At 36.2% G+C, this 13,365-nt stretch overlaps 1 protein-coding gene across 5 annotated transcripts in view; it reads left to right on the top strand.

Moving 5' to 3' along the window:
* Nucleotides 1–13,365, top strand: part of USH2A (usherin) — a 373,664-nt gene that overhangs the window by 13,942 nt on the left and 346,357 nt on the right. Inside the window, exon 2 of one of the 5 annotated variants that reach the window (XM_072927555.1) lies at nucleotides 2,010–2,217. The exons of the other annotated variants lie outside the window; for them this stretch is intronic. The gene's annotated coding sequence lies outside the window, so the exon portion shown is untranslated. The remainder of the gene's footprint in view (nucleotides 1–2,009; nucleotides 2,218–13,365) is intronic. 5 annotated transcript variants of the gene reach the window in all.

The raw sequence follows: 13,365 nt of genomic DNA, 5'->3' as shown, positions 1-13,365 counted from the left end.
CTCCTGTTGTCCATGTATCTCATTGCAGTGCCTTGGCTCAATAATGCTGCAAATTTTGCTTAATTTAAAGACTCTTCTGTCTGTTTGATAGCTGTCTAGATAGCCTGTCTTGGAGTATGAAAGAAGAGTACATTAATAGGAACAACTTCCTTTTGGATGTATCATTGACTTATTTTCTAACAGTCAGTGGGTTTTGAAGCTTCTTAAACTGGACTGTCTTGAATAGTCAGTATTCACCTGTTTTTAGTTTAATAGTAGAATTATTTTTCTTTTAATTTAAAAATTAGAATATGTATTATAGATAATGATAATTATAAATATATATATTATATATAAATATATATAATTTATATTTTGGCATTGGACTCTTGTGGCAATAAGTTCCTCATATGGCACTATGGCTGTATGAAATTGTTCTTTATTTTAAATCTGCTGATTTCTTTTGCCAGTTTCTTTATCATTCTTATGCTTTTGGATATTTTGATTATAGAATTTTATCACATGTTAAAATCATTCATAAGTGAGATTTCTCCTTATATTGAAGCCATTCTGCATTTTTTTCATCCTCATTGATGTTTTCAGAAACTTTTGGAGTTGTTGGAGGATGCAAGGGACAGAACTCCACTTGTTATCCCAGCTACTTTGCACCACAAATTTCTAAACAATTAAGTTTTGTGGGCTTTTAAAATTTTTCTTTCCCAATAAGGAATGTTTCCTTTTTGGTCATTAGTGAGGAACTCTATATAGTAACTTCAAGACCACTTGGAGCAGTGACTGTTCAGAATTTAGTGTTGTGTTTATGTGGACAAGAATATTTTTCTCGTCTGCTACCTTATGGTTAACAAGACATTTAGTCTGCTATTTTACTGCCTGTTCCTTAACAATTTTGAGATCCTTTGTACCTTTTAAGTAAGCTTTGATTTCTATTATCTGCATGTATTCACTCCATCTTTACTTCACTTCGCTAACCACTTTTCAAGCTTGTACAAAATGTTAGATAGCAGAGATTGTTGAAGTTAGTGATAAACTACTGTCTGTGTGAAATAAACTACTGTCTGTGTGAAATGTGACCATTTAATCTCTCCCAAGTTTAAAACCTTTCAAGAAAGCCAGTATGTTATATTGGTCAGTTCTTCTTACCTACATGCATCTTTACTTCAAAGAATTCAAATTGGATCTTAATTTCCTTCCACAATGTCTTGTTGCCTTTTCTAGTGTAGAGTATTAACCCATATGCTTTTCCAGCCAATTCATCCAATACATACTTGATTTTATGGATTTTCGGAAGAAATGGCCCAAGACCTCTTCATGCATCATTTCTATAACTTTAATTTCTGCATTGTTCTTTGCTCTGTGCAGGGTTAATTTTTAACTCCCCTGTGTGTAGAGTGGTTTTTTTTTTCTGCTTCTCTGAAGGTTTTTTCTTTTTTTTCTTTTTTTTTTGATAAAAGGGTTAATTTTTTAAAAATAAAAATATTTTTAAATTTTTTTAAAATAAACTAGCTTCTGTAGTATGTTCTAATACATCAAAACTGGAACTCTCTTTAAGGCATAGCAACACTTTTTCAGTGGTATGATCTGTGTAATTCCTGACATTCAGGTTCAAACATCTTGGGCTTTAGATTTCAAAGATGGACTGTAAATTATGACAAAGTATATCTATGTGATGCTTAGGACAGTTCTGGTTTAGATACTTGATTTTTCTCTCCCAACTTTTCATTTCTTTCCTATCTTGATACGCAAATAAACTGCCTTTATTTGGGTGTAGGACCAGCTGACCCTCCTTTGATTCTATCTGGTCTAGAAAAGGGTTTAGATTTGGAATTGACCTAAATCCCTTCTTTCAAACACTGTTTGTGTGCAGAGTCATGCAGCCTTGCTTGTCTGACCCTTTGTGATACTGGCAGCATTTTAAAGAATGGCACTGGCTTTTTATCTTCTGCCTCCTGAATAAAAGCCAAAATATTTTCCTCTCAAACCTCTCTTCTCTCGTTTCTTGTGGTGTTTAGGTCTATCCTTGCTATTGACTGATTGTAGATGGCCTGTCTATCTTGTGAGGTTCATCCTCATTGCACCTCTAAGCAAATAATGATGTGATATTCAGTGGCAGCATAGAACAAACCATCAACATTGCTCCTAATCTGACATTTCAGAACTTCAAACTTCTGTTTCTTTACGTTGAAATTACCCTTGAAGATTTATCTTCAGTACTCAGAGGTATGTGCCTTTGTCTTTCCAGTTTGATAACTATGTCCAATGGGATTGAGTGGTTCTTGAAATCAGGACTGGTCAAAAGAAAAAGTCTGCTGTATTTTTGACCTTTTCTGGTTACTACTTACTTGTACCTTATGTATGTACCTCTTGTCTGTAAGTCAGGTAATTATGCATGTAACAGGTTGCATTCTGCTGGACTTTTGAGTGCATTTAATTATTTTTGAAGGGCCTTTATCCTTTTCCTTAAACTATGTTTTTTTGACATCCTAATCTGTGCTGTTCAGTAATCTTCCTGGCTTTTCTGTGCCTTAACTCAAGGCCTGTACTCTAAAATGCTCAGGAGATCGCTATGAACCTGATAAGCAGCCTCTCCTGGTCATCTTCTGGCCCATCTCTAGCAAAATGTAGTTGAGGGAGCTGCTGCATAAACTATTTCACTTAACTTTTTCCACAAATAAACTACTGACAATAAGCACCAAAACACTGTCCTCCAAAGTCAGTTTTGGTCTGAGTGCAATTAACAGCACAATTTGGATCTCTGGCAAAGCTTGGCTGCTAAGATGCTTAGTAACTCTAGAAAAAGGCAGTTATTATAAAAAATGAAAATTGAAGCTTACAGTGAATTGCCATAAAAAAGAATGTTAGAGAGTTACAGTACAAAGGAGTAGTTGAATGACCATTTCTAAAAGACTTTGTGATGGATGGAAGAAAGCAGGGCACAGAGGAGGAGGGAAAGGCCTGAAGTAAGGTTGTAGGGAAGAATATGAAAAGAATCAAAGACAGACTTTTGTGGCTCCTTGACCATGAAAAGAAACTAAGCCCTGAAAGAAGAGATGAGAATTTATTTGCAAAAATCCCTTAACTGGATACATGGAACTTTCTGTGACAAGGCATTCAGAGGGCAGAAATAATTGCTTTCTTCTTATGTAAATCATCCCCCCAAAAAGACAGAGGAATGGATTTTCAACTGTTCAGTCCCAGCAGAGCTGTTCAGCTCTGTATTGTAGAACCAGTGTATTCTTGCATTAAATTTGGGAATGACTTAGGAGTCATAGTACCGAGTGGCGTAAGATGGTGCAAAATCTTCAGATATAATCAGCTTAAAAGACTAGAATTTAATATGCAGCTGATAGTGTCATAAAAGGTTAATAATTGTACATTAGTAACAGCGCCCCTCATTTGTGCAGGTATCTGCTTATTCTTTGACTAGTGAAGCAGAAGACTTTATTCAGAAGGGACATTTCATTTGACATCCACATCTCATCCCTAATTTACATGATTACAAGTAATTCGTGAAAATTCTGAATCAGTGGTTTTGCTGTTTTTTAAATGGAGGGGCCAGAGAGAAAATATACATTGTTACAAGATTATCTAAAATTTACTTTCTGACCTTTTGCTTCAATTAATTGTGGCACGTCTGTGTAACTGTTTTAGCTACTGAAAAGCAGCTTGTTGAATCCTTAATACTTGTCTTCTTTCATGTTACTGTAGTGATCATTGAATGTTGGATCTGATTTCTTCAGTGATTTGGGGAAAATAGAGTCATTATGCAGCAAGAAAACAATTATTCTTCATACATTTTCAGATCTGGTGACTAGGTTCCTCTCATGGTTTTTTGTTTGGAAGTCATTTACAGCACAGGTGTCACTTGTTAAAGCTTTTCATGTAAAAAGAATAGCGTTTGATCCATGGTTAAAATAATAATTGTAGCAAAGCTTATTTGTTAATTACTTTAGTTTCTAACAGAATCTGTATATGCAGTTTTGCTCTTTTGGCTTCTCTCAGCTGCTCCCCTGCCCCGATGTGTTCGTTCTGTCCTGAGCTATCAGTAACAGATTGATACAGCTTTACTGAGACTGTGGCAATAAAGGACATTGGTGCAGTTCTGGCTGGGGTAGAAAGTGGAACACCTGTAATTAACCATTTTAATACTTCTTCATACTAATGAAATACTTTCAAACTACCAGTCAACAAAAGAAGTGAAAATTGCCAATCTATACTTGGAATGATTATTCTGTGCAAAAGGATCACTAATCTCTGATTCCAAGTTGATTCTAAAGCAGTGTTTACTTTTTAAAATACTGATTCTTTAAAAATACAGACCCTTTCAAAAGCTGTCTCTTTTCAGATTGTTCTTTATTTGTCTCCAGCCTGGTTTATCAGATAACTGAGTATGGGTTAAAATCACTCAGTTTTTAATACAGTTACTAAAATTACCCCATATGAAAAATGAACAATTTCTTATTTTGAATCCTTCTCCTTGCTGTCACTTGCATTTTTGCATCTCAAAGGCTTTGTTCTTGAAATAGCTATTAGTTTTTCTTAAGCTTGTAGACTGCCTTATGGATCAGTCTGTGTTCCTGTTGCTGTTTAGGATCAATTTTATATTAATAAATGCCTTAATCTTGAACAGAGTTAATTGTTTCAGGAGTATTCAGGGTTCCTTTCTCCTTACACCCCCCCCCCTTTTTTTTTTTTTTTTTTTAATTTATGTTGTTCTTCAGGGAATTTGAACTGAACTAGTGGATCTATGCACGACAAGAAAGACTTGGATTGAAGGAAAACCATTTCCCACTGAGAAGGGATTAACAGTGTAGGAGATAGTGAAAAAGAAAAGTAAAGGAGGGCAAAGAGAAAAGCTAAATATCTTTTATACAAATGCTAGGAGCATATGTAATAAGACTGCTGAATGGGAGTGACATGTTTTCAAGGATAAGAAAGATATTATTGGAATAAGACAGACAACCAGGAAAATGAAGGGGGATTTAAAATGCCAAGATACACAGTTTCAGTGAAGGAAAAGCTAATATTAAGCTGAAAGAGATGTAACAGTATTGCTGAGGTATTATACTCCATCTGCAGTAGGAAACACTCCTGCTCTCACCCCTTCCATTTAAATTTTTTTCTTTAACTACATTTTTTAAAAACTAAGTTAGTGGTTTGCATGCAAGCTAAGGACAGTTTAGTGTAGTTGTGATTCTTGGCTGTTGTACCAGACTTGCTGGTGGTCAGAAAAAAAACCCTGGCCTTAAAAGTATTTAAGACATGCAATGGTCCTTAAGAAAACCAGAACTTTGATTTGAATAGTGCTGGTGTATTGAAGAGAAGACAGCAGGGAAATTGATTGTTAGAGATCACTTATGATATGAATTCTGTTAAAACTAAAACTGAGAGCATGTTTCTGCTGTTGCTATAAGATTGCTATCTTTATACTGTTAATGAAGCAGTAGAGAATATTGTCACATTTATAGAAAAGCTGTAAATGTAAATCTGTATGTGGAGACAAGAAGCAAAATCAAATGATCAAAAATCATGAAATTTGAAATAATTGTGCTGTGGGGTTTGGGCTAGATGGTGAAGCAGCCCTAAAGTTATTGATTTTAGCAAAGCTAACTTTGAAGGAAAGCAAAATGCTCCTGGGGTTTTTGCCTGCAATCCTGTGATGAATGGGAAATCCACTCCACACAAGTAGAGAGTACATAGTGTATAAAACTAGACGTAGAGAGGCTGCAATTAAAATTCATCCCAGTTAAGTCAAGAAAAGGAAAGGCCGATATGGGCCTGAGGCAAAAGAAGGAAAGGCAAAGAGACAACTTGCCCCTCCCGACCTTAGGCTTTTTCCTTCCCCTTCCCTGTTCTTTACCATTTCTTCTGCTGTCCCTTTATCTTCTCCAGCCCTTCTGTTTTAAGATAGTTCTGTCGCTGTGGTCCCCTGATGAAATTCCTTCCTCAAGTCTCTTGTTTTTTTCTCACTGCATTTCTCAGAGTGTGGGCATAACTGTTCAGAGTGCTCATAACATGGGCAGGAGTCTTTCTCCCCTCTTCTCCCCAAAAACACACTGTGCATCCCCTTAAACATGTTTGCAAGCTGTATATAGTAGACATAATTTTTCTTTCCCTACTTCTTTTGTCTGTTTGTGAATCTGGGATGATTTCAATTCACTGTGTGGCAAGGGAAGCCAGAGCTGGGAAGGGCAAGCATGGGGTATGTAACAACTCGGGTAGATGGTGTGGATATATGAAAATCTTTAGATAAACACTGTGCTGGAACATTTACTGCTGAAATGGCAGGATTTCTCTGGGAGACAAGAGTGAAACAAACACATACATGGTTGCAAGTGGTATTCCTTTCTTTTGTGTTAAGGTTAGGACACAAAATGTGCCTCCTTTTGGGATCCTCTGTGCAAGTTGCTTTATTGTTCAATCTCCCACATACATGCATTATCAGACATCCTGTTTCAAGGTGTAAAGAACAGATATGAGGAAAAAAGTAAATTTATTTGAGGTCTGAATCTGGGCAGGTGTAAAATGACGTTGCTGAAGCTGAAGGCAGTTTGTAGTAGCTGAAGATCTGCCCCTTAACTAATGCAAACAGTTTGAACAAATTCTTATCTTGCATTTTATTTTTAAAAGGTGAACAAAGATTATAATGGCAGAAGTGGATTTTGGAAAGAGATTTAATGGGGCATTGGTGGAGGATTGAATGGTCTAGTTCTGTCAATCTGTACTCTCTCTTTTTTCTTTTTTAAAATTGCAATGATTTGTTAACTGCAGGAATTGGCAACAGGCAGAGGATGACCATGTGGTCTTACGGTATTCAGCTGATGCTCTGTTTCTGAAGATGGCATGAGGGATCATAAAGTTTAGTTCCATGTGTATTGTGATGATAGTTACATCTATATTTAAAGCTTTCTGTCACTGAAGCACTCTTGGTGTTGTCAGATGTCTATTGGACTGGATGAGCTGCAACTTCTTGCAATTGAATGTCAATAAGACCAAAGCAATTTTGGTTGATTCATAGCACCAGCTTAAGCATATTCACTTGCACAGATTACATTTGACAGATAGTTACCTTCAGCTGAACTCTGTGGTTAGAAGCCTTGGTATATTCTTGACAGTGAGCTTAGAGCTGATGCCTTATGTTTATTTCATATCCTGTTTTTGCCTTCCTAATACTGCATGTGTATGTCTACATTTAAATAAACTCACAGCTGAAGTACTAGTCACTCCACTTGTTATCTCTGGACAGAATGTTGTGATGAGTCAATTTCAGTATTTTAAAAATGGTGGGGTTTTTTTTTCCCATTTAGGCAGTTTTAATTTCAAAAGCTATCTAATGAAAGATTTTTTTTAATCAGGAACTTCTGCAAAAGTGTCTGTCAAGGTCTTAACAGGAAGAGGATAAGAAAAAAAAAGAGGTAGAAGATGTAAGCAAAGATGAAAAAGCATTATTCTCTTTGGAATGTTTTTCTAGTACTCTATCTATTTCTGGCCTGCAGGGAAATATAGTCAGCACAGGTGTTCTTACTCTATTATGTTAGTGAACGTTAAAATTCTCTGGATTCTGCAACAAAATTGAGCACAGTGTCATCAAATACTCATGTGTGTTAGCACTATAAATTTTGCAAAGAAAGGCATCTTTCCCTGTAATTTCACATAACAGTCTGGATTAAAATAGTTTCAATCCTTGATTCAGTTAGTTGATCCTGTTTATGGTGAACTTACATGCATTGAAACTTCATTTGGAACATACTAAAGAATCAAACTTCCAAATTATTTCAAACCATTTCCTTCTGTGGGTTCTTAGTCAGCTTAAAGTAGCATCCTGATTTTGAAGAAAAGATCAGCGATTTAACACTAAATACTTTGTACATATATTGTTTCCACTCACAAATTCAGTTTCTGTTCTTAAAGGCAAAGGTGATTTTTCTATAAAGCTTAAGGAGGTTCTGAAAGGGAGATTTTTAAAATTCTGCCTCTCAGTGAAGAATAGGATTGCAGCATCCTTGAATTTTTATATGAATGAACCCAAAATAAAATACTTAAAATGTTTCTAGTTGCATATTTCAGGTAGACTGACATATTCTGGTGAGAGGACAGAGTTGACACTGTAGTTTTGGCAAGAGCTAGATAACGAATCTCGGCCTAGAACTATATTGGCAGGTCTTCCTTCTAAAAATGACAGAGTGGTTGAAAGTAATTTCCCCTAACTATGCATGGTAACTTAAGCACCTTTTTGAAAATCATCATAATAAAGTCCCTGACCACGTTGTTACTTGTGTTAGTGGTGGCAATGAAAAACCTGGAGCCCTCTTTGTTTCCTTCCTGTAAAATGCTGTTTGTCCTGAGAACCAAAGATGTGTGAAAAGCATCACATTGAAACCTCCGCAGTAGCCAGGGTTGCACATGCTTCTGTCATCTGCTCTTTTCCTTCAGACTTGCAGCTAAGTTGCTTCAAGGGCTTAAAATACAGAAGGGTGAATTTGGGTTTGCCCGGGGACATAGAGTTCTTACAGCTTAAATCTACATTTTTGCCATGTGAAGGTAGTATAGTATTTGAATATGGAAGGAGAGGATTTTAGAAATGTGAGCAAATAATTTAGTAAGAGCAGATAAAATCTATTTTATTATGTGTGTAGCTTTTGCATTTGCTATTGGGCAAACCAACTAAAAACAGACTGAAGATTTGAGACTGTGACAAGGTTGTAGCTGGAGCAGCACCAGCCTCACTGGCAAACTCATCCAGGCAGTTCTTCTGCTGGTACAGAAGGTGCCATTTGTCTGTCAAGTGTTATGTGGATAAATTGTCTGAACTGGCTTGTCTTCTTGGATATTCTTTAGATTCCACAGCCCTCCCTCCCACAAACCCCCTGTCTCTATTAACATGGTTATTAGCATCTTTGCTGGTCTGTTTGAGAACAAGTTCGTAGACAAATTCCTCCTGACATATCCTTGTTCTCATATGTTTGCTACATAAATTCATTATCTCTTGCCAAGCTTTAGATCTGCCAAGTTCCCTCTGTTGTCTCGATTTTCATTCCAGATAAAAAAAACTTAAATACAAAGAGTAAAACACTAAAAATGAACTCTTTTTATTTTAAAGGTTGTAAGATTTATCTCTGAGAGAGAGAAAAAAAAAAAGACCACAGGAGACTTTGATGTATGTAAAACATCTGCCCAAACATCTCTAGCAATAATGTCATCACAGTGATAGTTCTTATTCTTGAACTATCCATTCAGCTAAGGTTTTAAATTTTGGTTAGCCTGCATTTTGTGCTTTCTAAGGATGGCTAAGCCATATGGGAGTGCAGGAGCAGGCTCTGTACGAATGCTGATGAGTAATGTGTGGAGTAGAAGATGGTTAAGAGTGATGTGGAATCCTGACTCATCTGCAGAGGTTAAACTGTGGGAACCTCTTTATTTTCTAAAGCAGTCATAAGGTGGCTGACAGACTACCTGAAGGGTTGGGAGGAGTAGAGGAGTTTTGGGGTCTTGGGGTCATAGAATCATAGGATATCCTGAGCTGGAACAGATCCACACAGATCATAGAAGTCCTGCTCCTGGCCCTGCATAGCACCAGCCCCAAGAGTGCCTGAGAGCATTGTCCAAACACTTCTTGAACTCTGTCAGGCTTTGGCTGTGACCAATTCCCTGGACATCCTGTTCCAGAGCCCAGCCACCCTCTGGGTGATGAATGTTGTCCCAGTGTCTGGCCTACATCTCCCCTGGCACAGCTTCATGCCATTCTCTTGGGCCCTATCACTGATCACCAGAGAGAAGAGATCAGTGCCTGCCCCTCTTCTTTCCCAGGTTAAACTGTTTTGTTCCCTGTTTGTATTAATGTTTGAGAAAAATAATACTTGGGGGCAAGAATCTGCTCCCACCTGTATTCACTACATTTATCACATTGTTTGTGTTTTTTGTTGCTGTTGGTTTTTTTCTTTTTTGTTTGGTTGTTCTTTTTAATGCTAAATGTAAATATAGTAGACAAACAAGAGGAAGTAAAAATTAGTCAAATAATACAGAATGAGAATAAGGCAAAAATGAGGGGTAGGGAGGGATCCTTTAAAAATGAATGTTCAATGTATGTAAATTCTGCAATTTATTCAGTGAGGAAAGGTGTTGAATTGTGGCAGAAAGTTGTCTGCTGTTTCTGATTCACTGATTTAGGGATGCATAGGTGCTCAGATGTTTAAAAAAATATATAAAATGCTGCAATGTGGTTTTGGTCACTAGCTCTGTTTAAATGACAGCTGAAAATAAGCCTGGATTCATGCTAGTGGTTTCATCCTGGTTTTTCCCCCAGACTTCTTTTGCTGAAGTCCATATCACTGACCTTTCCTCTTTACAGAAAATCATTTATGAAATATTAAAGCTGTGTGGAAGCCTTTGTAATTGCAGCTTCAGCAAGATTTGCAATTATGCAAGAAAGTACTGAAATACATACCTGTGTGCATCTCTTCTCTTTGATATGCAAAAGCCCTTTACTCTTGCTTTTATTAACTGTTACACTTCTGTTTCTCACCTGCTTTTGCAGAAGAAATACATGAACCCACATGTCCCCCAGTGGTAAATCTGCTGTATGTCTTTATATTAGCGGGCAAAAAGAGCATATTTAGACAGGTTGAAGGTTAAAAAGATTTTTATGCTCAAGTTTCTGATTACACCATTATAGTAGCATTCCTAATTCCCCTCCTTCCACCTATTGTTTTCTTTCCTCTATTGTCATCAGTGGCGACTGTTGATTTGTTGACTCTATTAAAGTATTCAAGGAAGCCACAGGCCTGTCATTTTGGTCATAACCTTAATCTGTTTTCTCACCTTGGGAGAAAATGTGTTAATACACTGTCTGTTTCTATAGAATGGACTCATTGTGAAAGTTCCTGATGCAAATCTGCAATACATTTAGAAGGAAAAAAAGGTTTTCTGAATCTTGATTAGTTTAATGGATAGCAAGCCATGTTTAGCTGGAAATTTTTATAACAAGCATACCAACAGTCAGCGATTGTAATGGTACATTGTGTAGTAATTTTTGAGCTAGGTGAGTTGCAGCTCCTTTTGATTTCTCATAATCTCTGATTCCTTGTTATTTCTGAACGATTAAGCAAATCATTTATGCTAACTTCTGCTTTAATTTCCATATCTGTAAAGCCTGCATAGCTTTATTGATTCTGGAGTTGCTTTAGTTTTTAAGACAAGTAAAGGAAGGGGTCATTCCTGATAGCTTGCTGGTTTGGAAAATAAATTGAACTTCCCCCCCCCACCCCCTCATTTTTTTATGCCTTATAGATAAATGGTATAGCTACCTAATTGCTTCTCATAAAACATACTGTGTATCATCTTCTTTATAATAATTGTTTCTGGTTCTGAGTAACTGCCTGCTGTGCAAATAGGGTTTAATTTAAGGAAAATGAAAACAGACTTGAGTTTTCTTGCAGTTTATATTTTTCTCATATTTGGGGGAGTATTTGGGTTTTTTCTTGTATTTGAGAAACTGACACTGTGTTTTAATTAGTATTAAGTTTTTTAATTTAACTTGCATTTGTAAACTAGCTAAATTTGCATTAACTTAAGAATTAGCTTTTTAAAAATTTTAGTATGCAGATATCTGTTTTTTTGAATAATCTTGTTCACTGTCAGGTATATATCCTAGATCCCTGAACTGCTCCTTTTTCATCTTATTTGAAAATACTGGTGTCCATTACATGTATTGGAATGTAATCATTCCTTAGTATTAGAAGATGCATTTTTGGTCTGTATCAGTCCTGTCCCTGCCATCTGAGACTATGTGTGATGGTCTGAATAGCTCTAAGAGCTGGAGTTGCAGTTGAAGTGCTTGCCATCACTAAGTTGGCTGGGAAACTAAGTAGGCCAGGGTTGGTATCATTTGGCTTAAATGACTGGAAAATACTTTTTCTCTATTCCATTCATTTTTGGTGCCAGAGTTCCCTCTGTTGTGGAACTCCTCATTTATGGCCTGCAAATCTGGGAAACAATCCTTCTGTTCTATTAATTTGTCTTGCCAGACACTGTGATCTAATTATTAGAACAAAAGATGATGAAAGGAAATGTCAGGATTAAACTGTATTTTATGGTTGCTAGAAGCTCTGATAAGTAAGGGTAAAAAAAAGTATACTCAACAGTGGAGGAGATTAATGTTGTCTTGAAATAAGTTCCTATAATTTATCTGTAATATTTTAATAAATATTTCCCATGCCAATAAATATTGGAATAGGAAAGAGAACATAAAGGATAGGGTTGTACTAACTGAAAAACAGGTGTATTTGAAGCATATATTAATTACAAATTAAAATATTTGGGAATGAGACTACTGCCTCTGTTGGCTGTGTCATTTAGTGCCATGAAGCTTTGATCTCTGGTTAGATATGTTAGCTCTGCTGTGATATATTTAGGGATTCTTAGGGATTTTTTAAAAAATGGAACATAAAGGGTTCTTTTCTATGTGTCTCCTTCCTATCTTATTTATTAGAAATCATTTTCCATCAGGTATATGGGTGGTATTAATATTAGGACTGACTTGTCATGGAAAAATCTTACTAATGCAAAAAGATCATAGTGTTCACTGAAAAAAGGTTCGGTTAACTTCATTTATTTTGGCTGAAATGGTGTGGATTCAATTCCACATGGAAGAGACTAAAATTGTCTTGGTTGCCTTTATATATATGTAAGAGGACATTTTGATGACAGGATGATTAATGCATGTGAAGAAAAAGCCTATATTGCTTAAGTGGGCCAGATATCACACATGTACATTGCAAGGTAATAAATGTGAGTGTTGTTATGTGACAGCCAAAACTTTGTAGACTGTGGTCTCAGAACTCCCCCAAACTGGCTTCAGCTTCAAAAAGGGTCATAGTTCAAAAAAGTGGAGTCAATATAACTGTGTCTTTTACTTGATATCAAAATCTCTTCTGTCTCTGTGTTGATAATGAGGAATACAAGGCTTTTTTTTTTTTTTTGAAAAAAGCATATTGTTAATTTTTATTGTACTACTACATATTTTTACTATACCCATTATGCTCTTAATTGTAACTGTTGTACTGTTTCTTTATTTATACATTGGTATACCAATTTGTATTATACTTATCAGTAAAATACAAGTCTTTTAAAAAAAGAGAAAAAGAGAAAGAAAGAACCCACGGTATTCTTCAGTCAGGGAGCTTCTGCTTTTTGCCATAGTCCCTTAGCCAGTGCAACTGCTCTGAAGTGGATTATTTGGTTGTGATGTTTCTTTTTTTGCCATACAGATTACTGCAATGTAGTGGGAGTTAGCATTTCTGTTAGCACTTAATACATGAAAATGCTGCCTTTTGTTTGCATGACACTTCTGCCTGATCCAAACAGAGTGGC

The sequence above is a fragment of the Taeniopygia guttata genome, chromosome 3, assembly GCF_048771995.1.
Source record: "Taeniopygia guttata chromosome 3, bTaeGut7.mat, whole genome shotgun sequence".
Classification (NCBI taxonomy): Eukaryota; Metazoa; Chordata; class Aves; order Passeriformes; family Estrildidae; genus Taeniopygia; species Taeniopygia guttata.
The sequence above is the reverse complement of the archived record's forward strand: the minus strand, read 5'-3'. Positions and strand labels throughout refer to the sequence as shown.